Here is a 14,103-nt window from a genome sequence, read left to right as displayed (position 1 = left end):
ACAACCCGGACCTTTCAAAATAATACAATATAACAGCGCTCTGTAGTTTATAAACACATTGTAGAGCTCCATGCAGACTCTCTCACCTCCTCTCTGCTCTCCCTCAGTGTCTGAACGGATAAAACAACGCGCTCCTACCACACTACAACCCGGACCTTTCAAAATAATACAATATAACAGCGCTCTGTAGTTTATAAACACATTGTAGAGCTCCATGCAGACTCTCTCACCTCCTCTCTGCTCTCCCTCAGTGTCTGAACGGATAAAACAACGCGCTCCTACCACACTACAACCCGGACCTTTCAAAATAATACAATATAACAGCGCTCTGTAGTTTATAAACACATTGTAGAGCTCCATGCAGACTCTCTCACCTCCTCTCTGCTCTCCCTCAGTGTCTGAACGGATAAAACAACGCGCTCCTACCACACTACAACCCGGACCTTTCAAAATAATACAATATAACAGCGCTCTGTAGTTTATAAACACATTGTAGAGCTCCATGCAGACTCTCTCACCTCCTCTCTGCTCTCCCTCAGTGTCTGAACGGATAAAACAACGCGCTCCTACCACACTACAACCCGGACCTTTCAAAATAATACAATATAACAGCGCTCTGTAGTTTATAAACACATTGTAGAGCTCCATGCAGACTCTCTCACCTCCTCTCTGCTCTCCCTCAGTGTCTGAACGGATAAAACAACGCGCTCCTACCACACTACAACCCGGACCTTTCAAAATAATACAATATAACAGCGCTCTGTAGTTTATAAACACATTGTAGAGCTCCATGCAGACTCTCTCACCTCCTCTCTGCTCTCCCTCAGTGTCTGAACGGATAAAACAACGCGCTCCTACCACACTACAACCCGGACCTTTCAAAATAATACAATATAACAGCGCTCTGTAGTTTATAAACACATTGTAGAGCTCCATGCAGACTCTCTCACCTCCTCTCTGCTCTCCCTCAGTGTCTGAACGGATAAAACAACGCGCTCCTACCACACTACAACCCGGACCTTTCAAAATAATACAATATAACAGCGCTCTGTAGTTTATAAACACATTGTAGAGCTCCATGCAGACTCTCTCACCTCCTCTCTGCTCTCCCTCAGTGTCTGAACGGATAAAACAACGCGCTCCTACCACACTACAACCCGGACCTTTCAAAATAATACAATATAACAGCGCTCTGTAGTTTATAAACACATTGTAGAGCTGCATGCAGACTCTCTTACCTCCTCTCTGCTCTCCCTCAGTGTCTGAACGGATAAAACAACGCGCTCCTACCACACTACAACCCGGACCTTTCAAAATAATACAATATAACAGCGCTCTGTAGTTTATAAACACATTGTAGAGCTCCATGCAGACTCTCTCACCTCCTCTCTGCTCTCCCTCCGTGTCTGAACGGATAAAACAACGCGCTCCTACCACACTACAACCCGGACCTTTCAAAATAATACAATATAACAGCGCTCTGTAGTTTATAAACACATTGTAGAGCTCCATGCAGACTCTCTCACCTCCTCTCTGCTCTCCCTCAGTGTCTGAACGGATAAAACAACGCGCTCCTACCACACTACAACCCGGACCTTTCAAAATAATACAATATAACAGCGCTCTGTAGTTTATAAACACATTGTAGAGCTCCATGCAGACTCTCTCACCTCCTCTCTGCTCTCCCTCAGTGTCTGAACGGATAAAACAACGCGCTCCTACCACACTACAACCCGGACCTTTCAAAATAATACAATATAACAGCGCTCTGTAGTTTATAAACACATTGTAGAGCTCCATGCAGACTCTCTCACCTCCTCTCTGCTCTCCCTCAGTGTCTGAACGGATAAAACAACGCGCTCCTACCACACTACAACCCGGACCTTTCAAAATAATACAATATAACAGCGCTCTGTAGTTTATAAACACATTGTAGAGCTCCATGCAGACTCTCTCACCTCCTCTCTGCTCTCCCTCAGTGTCTGAACGGATAAAACAACGCGCTCCTACCACACTACAACCCGGACCTTTCAAAATAATACAATATAACAGCGCTCTGTAGTTTATAAACACATTGTAGAGCTCCATGCAGACTCTCTCACCTCCTCTCTGCTCTCCCTCAGTGTCTGAACGGATAAAACAACGCGCTCCTACCACACTACAACCCGGACCTTTCAAAATAATACAATATAACAGCGCTCTGTAGTTTATAAACACATTGTAGAGCTCCATGCAGACTCTCTCACCTCCTCTCTGCTCTCCCTCAGTGTCTGAACGGATAAAACAACGCGCTCCTACCACACTACAACCCGGACCTTTCAAAATAATACAATATAACAGCGCTCTGTAGTTTATAAACACATTGTAGAGCTCCATGCAGACTCTCTCACCTCCTCTCTGCTCTCCCTCAGTGTCTGAACGGATAAAACAACGCGCTCCTACCACACTACAACCCGGACCTTTCAAAATAATACAATATAACAGCGCTCTGTAGTTTATAAACACATTGTAGAGCTCCATGCAGACTCTCTCACCTCCTCTCTGCTCTCCCTCAGTGTCTGAACGGATAAAACAACGCGCTCCTACCACACTACAACCCGGACCTTTCAAAATAATACAATATAACAGCGCTCTGTAGTTTATAAACACATTGTAGAGCTCCATGCAGACTCTCTCACCTCCTCTCTGCTCTCCCTCAGTGTCTGAACGGATAAAACAACGCGCTCCTACCACACTACAACCCGGACCTTTCAAAATAATACAATATAACAGCGCTCTGTAGTTTATAAACACATTGTAGAGCTCCATGCAGACTCTCTCACCTCCTCTCTGCTCTCCCTCAGTGTCTGAACGGATAAAACAACGCGCTCCTACCACACTACAACCCGGACCTTTCAAAATAATACAATATAACAGCGCTCTGTAGTTTATAAACACATTGTAGAGCTCCATGCAGACTCTCTCTCACCTCCTCTCTGCTCTCCCTCAGTGTCTGAACGGATAAAACAACGCGCTCCTACCACACTACAACCCGGACCTTTCAAAATAATACAATATAACAGCGCTCTGTAGTTTATAAACACATTGTAGAGCTCCATGCAGACTCTCTCACCTCCTCTCTGCTCTCCCTCAGTGTCTGAACGGATAAAACAACGCGCTCCTACCACACTACAACCCGGACCTTTCAAAATAATACAATATAACAGCGCTCTGTAGTTTATAAACACATTGTAGAGCTCCATGCAGACTCTCTCACCTCCTCTCTGCTCTCCCTCAGTGTCTGAACGGATAAAACAACGCGCTCCTACCACACTACAACCCGGACCTTTCAAAATAATACAATATAACAGCGCTCTGTAGTTTATAAACACATTGTAGAGCTCCATGCAGACTCTCTCACCTCCTCTCTGCTCTCCCTCAGTGTCTGAACGGATAAAACAACGCGCTCCTACCACACTACAACCCGGACCTTTCAAAATAATACAATATAACAGCGCTCTGTAGTTTATAAACACATTGTAGAGCTCCATGCAGACTCTCTCACCTCCTCTCTGCTCTCCCTCAGTGTCTGAACGGATAAAACAACGCGCTCCTACCACACTACAACCCGGACCTTTCAAAATAATACAATATAACAGCGCTCTGTAGTTTATAAACACATTGTAGAGCTCCATGCAGACTCTCTCACCTCCTCTCTGCTCTCCCTCAGTGTCTGAACGGATAAAACAACGCGCTCCTACCACACTACAACCCGGACCTTTCAAAATAATACAATATAACAGCGCTCTGTAGTTTATAAACACATTGTAGAGCTCCATGCAGACTCTCTCACCTCCTCTCTGCTCTCCCTCAGTGTCTGAACGGATAAAACAACGCGCTCCTACCACACTACAACCCGGACCTTTCAAAATAATACAATATAACAGCGCTCTGTAGTTTATAAACACATTGTAGAGCTCCATGCAGACTCTCTCACCTCCTCTCTGCTCTCCCTCAGTGTCTGAACGGATAAAACAACGCGCTCCTACCACACTACAACCCGGACCTTTCAAAATAATACAATATAACAGCGCTCTGTAGTTTATAAACACATTGTAGAGCTCCATGCAGACTCTCTCACCTCCTCTCTGCTCTCCCTCAGTGTCTGAACGGATAAAACAACGCGCTCCTACCACATTACAACCCGGACCTTTCAAAATAATACAATATAACAGCGCTCTGTAGTTTATAAACACATTGTAGAGCTCCATGCAGACTCTCTCACCTCCTCTCTGCTCTCCCTCAGTGTCTGAACGGATAAAACAACGCGCTCCTACCACACTACAACCCGGACCTTTCAAAATAATACAATATAACAGCGCTCTGTAGTTTATAAACACATTGTAGAGCTCCATGCAGACTCTCTCACCTCCTCTCTGCTCTCCCTCAGTGTCTGAACGGATAAAACAACGCGCTCCTACCACACTACAACCCGGACCTTTCAAAATAATACAATATAACAGCGCTCTGTAGTTTATAAACACATTGTAGAGCTCCATGCAGACTCTCTCACCTCCTCTCTGCTCTCCCTCAGTGTCTGAACGGATAAAACAACGCGCTCCTACCACACTACAACCCGGACCTTTCAAAATAATACAATATAACAGCGCTCTGTAGTTTATAAACACATTGTAGAGCTCCATGCAGACTCTCTCACCTCCTCTCTGCTCTCCCTCAGTGTCTGAACGGATAAAACAACGCGCTCCTACCACACTACAACCCGGACCTTTCAAAATAATACAATATAACAGCGCTCTGTAGTTTATAAACACATTGTAGAGCTCCATGCAGACTCTCTCACCTCCTCTCTGCTCTCCCTCAGTGTCTGAACGGATAAAACAACGCGCTCCTACCACACTACAACCCGGACCTTTCAAAATAATACAATATAACAGCGCTCTGTAGTTTATAAACACATTGTAGAGCTCCATGCAGACTCTCTCACCTCCTCTCTGCTCTCCCTCAGTGTCTGAACGGATAAAACAACGCGCTCCTACCACACTACAACCCGGACCTTTCAAAATAATACAATATAACAGCGCTCTGTAGTTTATAAACACATTGTAGAGCTCCATGCAGACTCTCTCACCTCCTCTCTGCTCTCCCTCAGTGTCTGAACGGATAAAACAACGCGCTCCTACCACACTACAACCCGGACCTTTCAAAATAATACAATATAACAGCGCTCTGTAGTTTATAAACACATTGTAGAGCTCCATGCAGACTCTCTCACCTCCTCTCTGCTCTCCCTCAGTGTCTGAACGGATAAAACAACGCGCTCCTACCACACTACAACCCGGACCTTTCAAAATAATACAATATAACAGCGCTCTGTAGTTTATAAACACATTGTAGAGCTCCATGCAGACTCTCTCACCTCCTCTCTGCTCTCCCTCAGTGTCTGAACGGATAAAACAACGCGCTCCTACCACACTACAACCCGGACCTTTCAAAATAATACAATATAACAGCGCTCTGTAGTTTATAAACACATTGTAGAGCTCCATGCAGACTCTCTCACCTCCTCTCTGCTCTCCCTCAGTGTCTGAACGGGTCTGTCTCCCACAGGACGAGGAATATACCAATCACAAAATACAAACCGATCAGCGCGGTCTGACAATTCATCTAATATGGACCGCAAAGGAAATTGTGATACCGGGGATCTTTTAATAAAAAATGAATATGACTTTCAATTTTAACATCATAATTGAGCTGTTTGTAGCTCTATATTTTCCCAGTGAATACAATTTGAATTCAGGTAACCCCTCCCCCATGCCGGAGTTGGTATAGTCCTTTCTCTATCAGGCTGCAGCAGCGTCGATGCTGCGAGTTTCACGCAGATATATAATCTGTGTTTCGTGTAATTATATTGATATTTCCCGTCCTCTTCTTCCGAATGAGATGTTCAAACACTAACGCGATACCCCTGATAATGTTTTTTAGAAGTATTCCCCTCTTTCTTGATCTCTGTTCTCTTTCTCTCTCGTTCCTCTCTTTCTCTCTCGTTCCTCTCTTTCTCTCTCGTTCCCCTCTTTCTGTCTCGTTCCCCACTTTCTCTCTCGTTCCCCTCTTTCTTTCTCGTTCCTCTCTTTCTCTCTCGTTCCTCTCTTTCTCTCTCGTTCCTCTCTTTCTCTCTCGTTCCTCTCTTTCTCTCTCGTTCCCCTCTTTCTGTCTCGTTCCCCACTTTCTCTCTCGTTCCCCTCTTTCTTTCTCGTTCCTCTCTTTCTCTCTCGTTCCTCTCTTTCTCTATCACTCCCCTCTTTCTCTCTCGTTACCCTCTTTCTCTCTCGTTCCTCTCTTTCTCGATTGTTCTTCTCTTTCTCTCTCGTTCCTCTCTTTCTCTCTCGTTCCTCTCTTTCTCTCTCGTTCCTCTCTTTCTCTATCTCTCCTCTCTTTCTCTCTCGTTCCCCTCTTTCTCTCTCGCTCCTCTCTTTCTCTCTCGTTCCTCTCTTTCTCTATCACTCTCCTCTCTCTCTCGTTCCTCTCTTTCTCTATCACTCCCCTCTTTCTCTCTCGTTACCCTCTTTCTCTCTCGTTCCTCTCTTTCTCTCTCGTTCCTCTCTTTCTCTCTCGTTCCTCTCTTTCTCTCTCGTTCCTCTCTTTCTCTCTCGTTCCCCACTTTCTCTCTCGTTCCCCTCTTTCTCTCTCGTTCCCATCTTTCTCTCTCGTTCCCCTCTTTCTCTCTCATTCCTCTCTTTCTCTCTCCATTCCTCTAATTCTCTATCACTCCCCTCTTTCTCTATCACTCCCCTCTTTCTCTCTCGTTCCCCTCTTTCTCTTTCACTCCCCTCTTTCTCTCTCGTTCCTCTCTTTCTCTCTCGTTCCCCTCTTTCTCTATCACTCCCCTCTTTCTCTCTCGTTCCTCTCTTTCTCGATTGTTCTTCTCTTTCTCTCTCGTTCCTCTCTTTCTCTCTCGTTCCTCTCTTTCTCTCTCGTTCCTCTCTTTCTCTCTCGTTCCCCTCTTTCTCTCTCGTTCCTCTCTTTCTCTCTCATTCCTCTCTTTCTCTCTCGTTCCCCTCTTTCTCCATCGTTCCCCACTTTCTCTCTCGGTCCCCTCTTTCTCTCTCGTTCCCCTCTTTCTCTATCACTCCCCTCTTTTTCTCTCGTTCCCCTCTTTCTCTCTCGATCCTCTCTTTCTCGATTGTTCTTCTCTTTCTCTCTCGTTCCTCTCTTTCTCTCTCGTTCCCCTCTTTCTCTATCACTCCCCTCTTTCTCTCTCGTTCCTCTCTTTCTCGATTGTTCTTCTCTTTCTCTCTCGTTCCTCTCTTTCTCTCTCGTTCCTCTCTTTCTCTCTCGTTCCCCACTTTCTCTCTCGTTCCCCTCTTTCTCTCTCGTTCCTCTCTTTCTCTATCACTCCTCTCTTTCTCTATCACTCCTCTCTTTCTCTCTCGTTCCCCTCTTTCTCTCTCGCTCTTCTCTTTCTCTCTCGTTCCCCTCTTTCTCTATCACTCCCCTCTTTCTCTCTCGTTCCCCACTTTCTCTCTCGTTCCCCTCTTTCTCTCTCGTTACCCTCTTTCTCTCTCGTTCCTCTCTTTCTCGATTGTTCTTCTCTTTCTCTCTCGTTCCTCTCTTTCTCTCTCGTTCAGCTCTTTCTCTCTCGTTCCCCACTTTCTCTCTCGTTCTCCTCTTTCTCTCTCGTTCCTCTCTTTCTCTATCACACTCCTCTTTCTCTCTCGTTCCTCTCTTTCTCTCTCATTCCCCACTTTCTCTCTCGTTCTCCTCTTTCTCTCTTGTTCCTCTCTTTCTCTATCACTCTCCTCTTTCTCTCTCGTTCCTCTCTTTCTCTATCACTCTCCTCTTTCTCTCTCGTTCCTCTCTTTCTCTCTCGTTCCCCACTTTCTCTCTCGTTCTCCTCTTTCTCTCTCGTTCCTCTCTTTCTCTATCACACTCCTCTTTCTCTCTCGTTCCTCTCTTTCTCTCTCATTCCCCACTTTCTCTCTCGTTCTCCTCTTTCTCTCTCGTTCCTCTCTTTCTCTATCACTCTCCTCTTTCTCTCTCGTTCCTCTCTTTCTCTATCACTCTCCTCTTTCTCTCTCGTTCCTCTCTTTCTCTATCACTCCCCTCTTTCTCTCTCGTTCCCCTCTTTCTCTCTCGTTCCTCTCTTTCTCTCTCGTTCCCCTCTTTCTCTCTCGTTCCCATCTTTCTCTCTCACTCTCCTCTTTCTCTCTCGTTCCTCTCTTTCTCTATCACTCTCCTCTTTCTCTCTCGTTCCCCTCTTTCTCTCTCGTTCCCCTCTTTCTCTCTCGTTCCCATCTTTCTCTCTCGTTCCCCTCTTTCTCTCTCGTTCCCCTCTTTCTCTATCACTCCCCTCTTTCTCTCTCGTTCCTCTCTTTCTCGATTGTTCTTCTCTTTCTCTCTCGTTCCTCTCTTTCTCTCTCGTTCCCCTCTTTCTCTATCACTCCCCTCTTTCTCTCTCGTTCCTCTCTTTCTCGATCACTCCCCTCTTTCTCTCTCGTTCCCCACTTTCTCTCTCGTTCCCCTCTTTCTCTCTCGTTCCCCTCTTTCTCTCTCGTTCCCCACTTTCTCTCTCGTTCCCCTCTTTCTCTCTCGTTCCTCTCTTTCTCTATCACTCCTCTCTTTCTCTATCACTCCTCTCTTTCTCTCTCGTTCCCCTCTTTCTCTCTCGCTCTTCTCTTTCTCTCTCGTTCCCCTCTTTCTCTATCACTCCCCTCTTTCTCTCTCGTTCCCCACTTTCTCTCTCGTTCCCCTCTTTCTCTCTCGTTCCTCTCTTTCTCTCTCGTTCCTCTCTTTCTCTCTCGTTCCCCACTTTCTCTCTCGTTCCCCTCTTTCTCTCTCGTTCCTCTCTTTCTCTATCACTCCTCTCTTTCTCTATCACTCCTCTCTTTCTCTCTCGTTCCCCTCTTTCTCTCTCGCTCTTCTCTTTCTCTCTCGTTCCCCTCTTTCTCTATCACTCCCCTCTTTCTCTCTCGTTCCCCACTTTCTCTCTCGTTCCCCTCTTTCTCTCTCGTTCCCCTCTTTCTCTCTCGTTCCCCTCTTTCTCTCTCGTTCCCCTCTTTCTCTCTCGTTCCCCACTTTCTCTCTCGTTCCCCTCTTTCTCTCTCGTTCCCCTCTTTCTCTATCACTCCCCTCTTTCTCTCTCGTTCCTCTCTTTCTCTATCGTTCCCCTCTTTCTCTATCACTCCCCTCTTTCTCTCTCGTTCCTCTCTTTCTCGATTGTTCTTCTCTTTCTCTCTCGTTCCTCTCTTTCTCTCTCGTTCCCCTCTTTCTCTCTCGTTCCCCTCTTTCTCTATCACTCCCCTCTTTCTCTCTCGTTCCTCTCTTTCTCGATTGTTCTTCTCTTTCTCTCTCGTTCCTCTCTTTCTCTCTCGTTCCTCTCTTTCTCTCTCGTTCCCCACTTTCTCTCTCGTTCCCCTCTTTCTCTCTCGTTCCTCTCTTTCTCTATCACTCCTCTCTTTCTCTATCACTCCTCTCTTTCTCTCTCGTTCCCCTCTTTCTCTATTGCTCTTCTCTTTCTCTCTCGTTCCCCTCTTTCTCTATCACTCCCCTCTTTCTCTCTCGTTCCCCACTTTCTCTCTCGTTCCCCTCTTTCTCTCTCGTTCCCCTCTTTCTCTCTCGTTCCCCTCTTTCTCTCTCGTTCCCCACTTTCTCTCTCGTTCCCCTCTTTCTCTCTCGTTCCCCTCTTTCTCTATCACTCCCCTCTTTCTCTCTCGTTCCTCTCTTTCTCTCTCGTTCCTCTCTTTCTCTCTCGTTCCTCTCTTTCTCTCTCGTTCCCCACTTTCTCTCTCGTTCCCCTCTTTCTCTCTTGTTCCTCTCTTTCTCTATCACTCTCCTCTTTCTCTCTCGTTCCCCTCTTTCTCTCTCGTTCCCCTCTTTCTCTCTCGTTCCTCTCGTTCCTCTCTTTCTCTCTCGTTCCCCTCTTTCTCTCTCGTTCCCCTCTTTCTCTCTTGTTCCCCTCTTTCTCTGTTGTTCCTCTCGTTCCTCTCTTACTCTCTCGTTCCTCTCTTTCTCTCACGTTCCCCTCTTTCTCTCTCTTTCCCCTCTTTCTGTCTCGTTCCCCTCTCTCTCTCGTTCCCCTCTTTCTCTCTCGTTCCTCTCGTTCCCCTCTTTCTCTCTCGTTCCTCTCTTTCTCTCTCGTTCCCCTCTTTCTCTCTCGTTCCCCTCTTTCTCTCTTATTGAATCAGGTGAATCAGACCCATGCTGTGCTATTGACAGTGCTATGGCAGGTGAATCAGTCCCATGCTGTGCTATTGACAGTGCTATAGCAGGTGAATCAGTCCCATGCTGTGCTATTGACAGTGCTATGGCAGGTGAATCAGTCCCATGCTGTGCTATTGACAGTGCTACAGCAGGTGAATCAGTCCCATGCTGTGCTATTGACAGTGCTATAGCAGGTGAATCAGCCCCATGCTGTGCTATTGACAGTGCTATGGCAGGTGAATCAGTCCCATGCTGTGCTATTGACAGTGCTATGGCAGGTGAATCAGTCCCATGCTGTGCTATTGACAGTGCTATGGCAGGTGAATCAGTCCCATGCTGTGCTATTGACAGTGCTATGGCAGGTGAATCAGCCCCATGCTGTGCTATTGACAGTGCTATGGCAGGTGAATCAGTCCCATGCTGTGCTATTGACAGTGCTTTGGCAGGTGAATCAGTCCCATGCTGTGCTATTGACAGTGCTATGGCAGGTGAATCAGTCCCATGCTGTGCTATTGACAGTGCTATGGCAGGTGAATCAGTCCCATGCTGTGCTATTGACAGTGCTATGGCAGGTGAATCAGTCCCATGCTGTGCTATTGACAGTGCTATGGCAGGTGAATCAGTCCCATGCTGTGCTATTGACAGTGCTATGGCAGGTGAATCAGTCCCATGCTGTGCTATTGACAGTGCTATGGCAGGTGAATCAGTCCCATGCTGTGCTATTGACAGTGCTATGGCAGGTGAATCAGTCCCATGCTGTGCTATTGACAGTGCTATGGCAGGTGAATCAGTCCCATGCTGTGCTATTGACAGTGCTATGGCAGGTGAATCAGTGCCATGCTGTGCTATTGACAGTGCTATGGCAGGTGAATCAGTCCCATGCTGTGCTATTGACAGTGCTATGGCAGGTGAATCAGTCCCATGCTGTGCTATTGACAGTGCTATGGCAGGTGAATCAGTCCCATGCTGTGCTATTGACAGTGCTATGGCAGGTGAATCAGTCCCATGCTGTGCTATTGACAGTGCTATGGCAGGTGAATCAGTCCCATGCTGTGCTATTGACAGTGCTATGGCAGGTGAATCAGTCCCATGCTGAGGAGGGACTGGGAGGGAAGCGGCGTGGCTCTGGTGATTTAGAGCTGAGGAGTTTTACTCGTGCTAAAACTTGGAAAGTCCCAAAATGAAATCGGTGATGTGATTTTATTTATTTTGCGAAACGCATCTGATTGAAAATGAAGCGAGACGGGGCTGGCAGTCTCTCCCCTGTTATTAACACGGCTCGCAAATTGAATTTCACGCTGGCTGACCGCAGTGCTCCTCTCTGCCTCTTAGTAACACCAGAGACAAGCGCCCATCTGCCTTGGCTTCACAGACACTTAACCACAGAGATTATGAGAGAGGAGGGGAGAGGGGGGAAAGAGAGAGAGGAGAAGGGAGAGAGTGGAGGGGAGGGAGAGAGAGAGGAGAAGAGAGGAGGGAGAGAGAGAGGGGAGAAGAGAGAGGAGAATAGAGAGGAGGGGAGGGAGAGAGAGGGACAGGGGAGAGGGGAGAGAGAGAGAGGGGAGGGGAGGGGAGAGGAGGGAGGGAGAGGGAGGGAGAGAGAGCAGAGGGAAAAGGGGGGAGAGAGGGATGGGGAGAGATAGAGGAGAGGAGAGAGGAGGGGAGGGGAGAGAGAGAGAGGGGAGGGGAGGGGAGAGGAGGGAGGGAGAGGGAGGGAGAGAGAGCAGAGGGAAAAGGGGGGGAGAGAGGGATGGGGAGAGATAGAGGAGAGGAGAGAGGAGGGGAGGGGAGAGAGGAGGGAGAGGGGAGAGAGGAGGGAGAGGGGAGAGAGGGAGAGGGGGAAGGGAGAGGAGAGGAGAAGAGAGGGGAGGGAGACAGGGAGAGGGGGGAGAGGGAGAGGGGAAGGGAGAGGAGGGGAGGGAGAAAGAGAGGGGAGGGTGAAGGAGAGAGAGGGGGAGGGAAGAGAGAGGGAGAGGGGAGAGGGGGGGAGAGGGGGGAGAGAGAGAGGAGAAGAGAGAGGAGGGGAGGGAGAGAGAGAGGGGGAGGGGAGAGAGGAGAAGAGAGGAGGGGAGGGGAGAGAGAGGGAGGGGAGAAGAGAGGAGTGGAGGGGAGAGAGGGGAGGGGAGGGAGAGAGAGAGGAGAGGAGAGGAGAAGAGAGGAGGGGAGGGGAGAGAGAGGGAGAGAGAGGAGAGAAGAAGAGAGAGGGAAGGGGAGGGGAGGGAGAGAGAGGGGAGGGGAGGGAGAGAGGGGAGGGGAGGGAGAGAGAGGGGAGGGGAGGGAGAGAGAGGGGAGGGGAAGGGAGGAGGGGAGAGAGAGAGAGAGGGGAGGGGAGTGAGAGGGGAGGGGAGGTTCCTACTCTCCAGGAGTGACTCAGCCTGGAAGGAAGGATCAGAGAAAGAATGCAAGGTGTTTTTTTAAATTCTTAATTAATGTAACGATGTGCAGTTTTGTAACGGTGATGAGCCAGGCTCAGTCAGGTGACAAGTTGCACAAGGAGTTGTCTAGGCCACTGAACTTACTCAGCATCATGAACCGGTAAGGAAGTTTACCAACGAGAGGAGGCCATTCAGCCCATCTTGCTCGTTTGGTTGTTAGTAGCTTATTGATCCCAGAATCTCATCAAGCAGCTTCTTGAAGGATCCCAGGGTGTCAGCTTCAACAACATTACTGGGGAGTTGGTTCCAGACCCTCACAATTCTCTGTGTAAAAAAGTGCCTCCTATTTTCTGTTCTGAATGCCCCTTTATCTAATCTTCATTTATGACCCCTAGTCCTTGTTTCTTTTTTCAAGTCAAAGAAGTCCCCCGGGTCGACATTGTCTATACCTTTTAGGATTTTGAATGCTTGAATCAGATCACAGTGTAGTCTTCTTTGTTGAAGACTGAATAGATTCAATTCTTTGAGCCTGTCTGCATACGACATCCCTTTTAAACCTCCAATAAGCTCATTTGTAAAAGTTAGTAAAGAATGGCGCTATATAATCTAAGGAAGCTGAATGTGAACTCCTAGCTGGAGCAACGAGAGAGGGAGAGAGGGGGCGGGGCAGAGAAGGAGGCGGAGACGCTGCTAGGCAACCGGCTCCTGAACATTCCACTCCGCTGAGCAGAGACCGTTAGGATTTAAAAATGCCAAAGTTCCGAGCGCCGTTAGTATGGGCTGCCAGAAATGAGGAGAAAATAAATACAGCTTTTTATAAATGTGTGCATTCAGATATCATTTAGAAATCTAGTTACAAGATTTAACAGTTAGCTAAATATTTAAATAAACCTTAAATCTCTTAACTAGATTCAACATTTAGTTAAATATTTAACTGGCCGCTAAATCTGAATATTTAACAATTAGCATAACATAATTGTACCTGTGTGTGTGTGTCTCAGTGTGTGTGTCAGTATCTGTGTGTGTGTCAGTATCTGTGTGTCAGTGAGTGTGTGTGTCAGTATCTGTGTGTGTGTGTGTCAGTATCTCTGCGTGCGTGTGTGTGTGTCAGTATCTCTCTGCGTGTGTGTGTCAGTGTGTGTGTGTCAGTATCTGTGTTTCAGTATCTGTGTGTATGTGTCACAGTGTGTGTGTCAGTATCTGTGTGTGTGTAAGTATCTGTGTGTCACAGTGTGTGTGTCAGTGAGTGTGTTTCAGTATCTGTGTGTGTGTCAGTATCTGTGTGTGTGTCAGTATCTGTGCGTGCGTGTGAGTGTGTGTCAGTATCTGTGTGTCAGTGAGTGTGTGTTAGTATCTGTGTGTGTGTGTGTGTCACAGTGTGTGTGTGTGTCACAGTGTGTGTGTGTCAGTGTGTGTGTATCTCTGCGTGTGTCAGTATCTCTCTGCGTGTGTGTGTGTGTGTGTGTCAGTATCTGTGTGTGTGTGTCAGTATCTGTGTGTCAGTGTGTGTCACAGTGTGTGTCAGTGTCTG

Source organism: Acipenser ruthenus, chromosome 50 (genome assembly GCF_902713425.1).
Source record: "Acipenser ruthenus chromosome 50, fAciRut3.2 maternal haplotype, whole genome shotgun sequence".
Taxonomy (NCBI): Eukaryota; Metazoa; Chordata; class Actinopteri; order Acipenseriformes; family Acipenseridae; genus Acipenser; species Acipenser ruthenus.
This window is presented reverse-complemented; position numbering follows the sequence as displayed.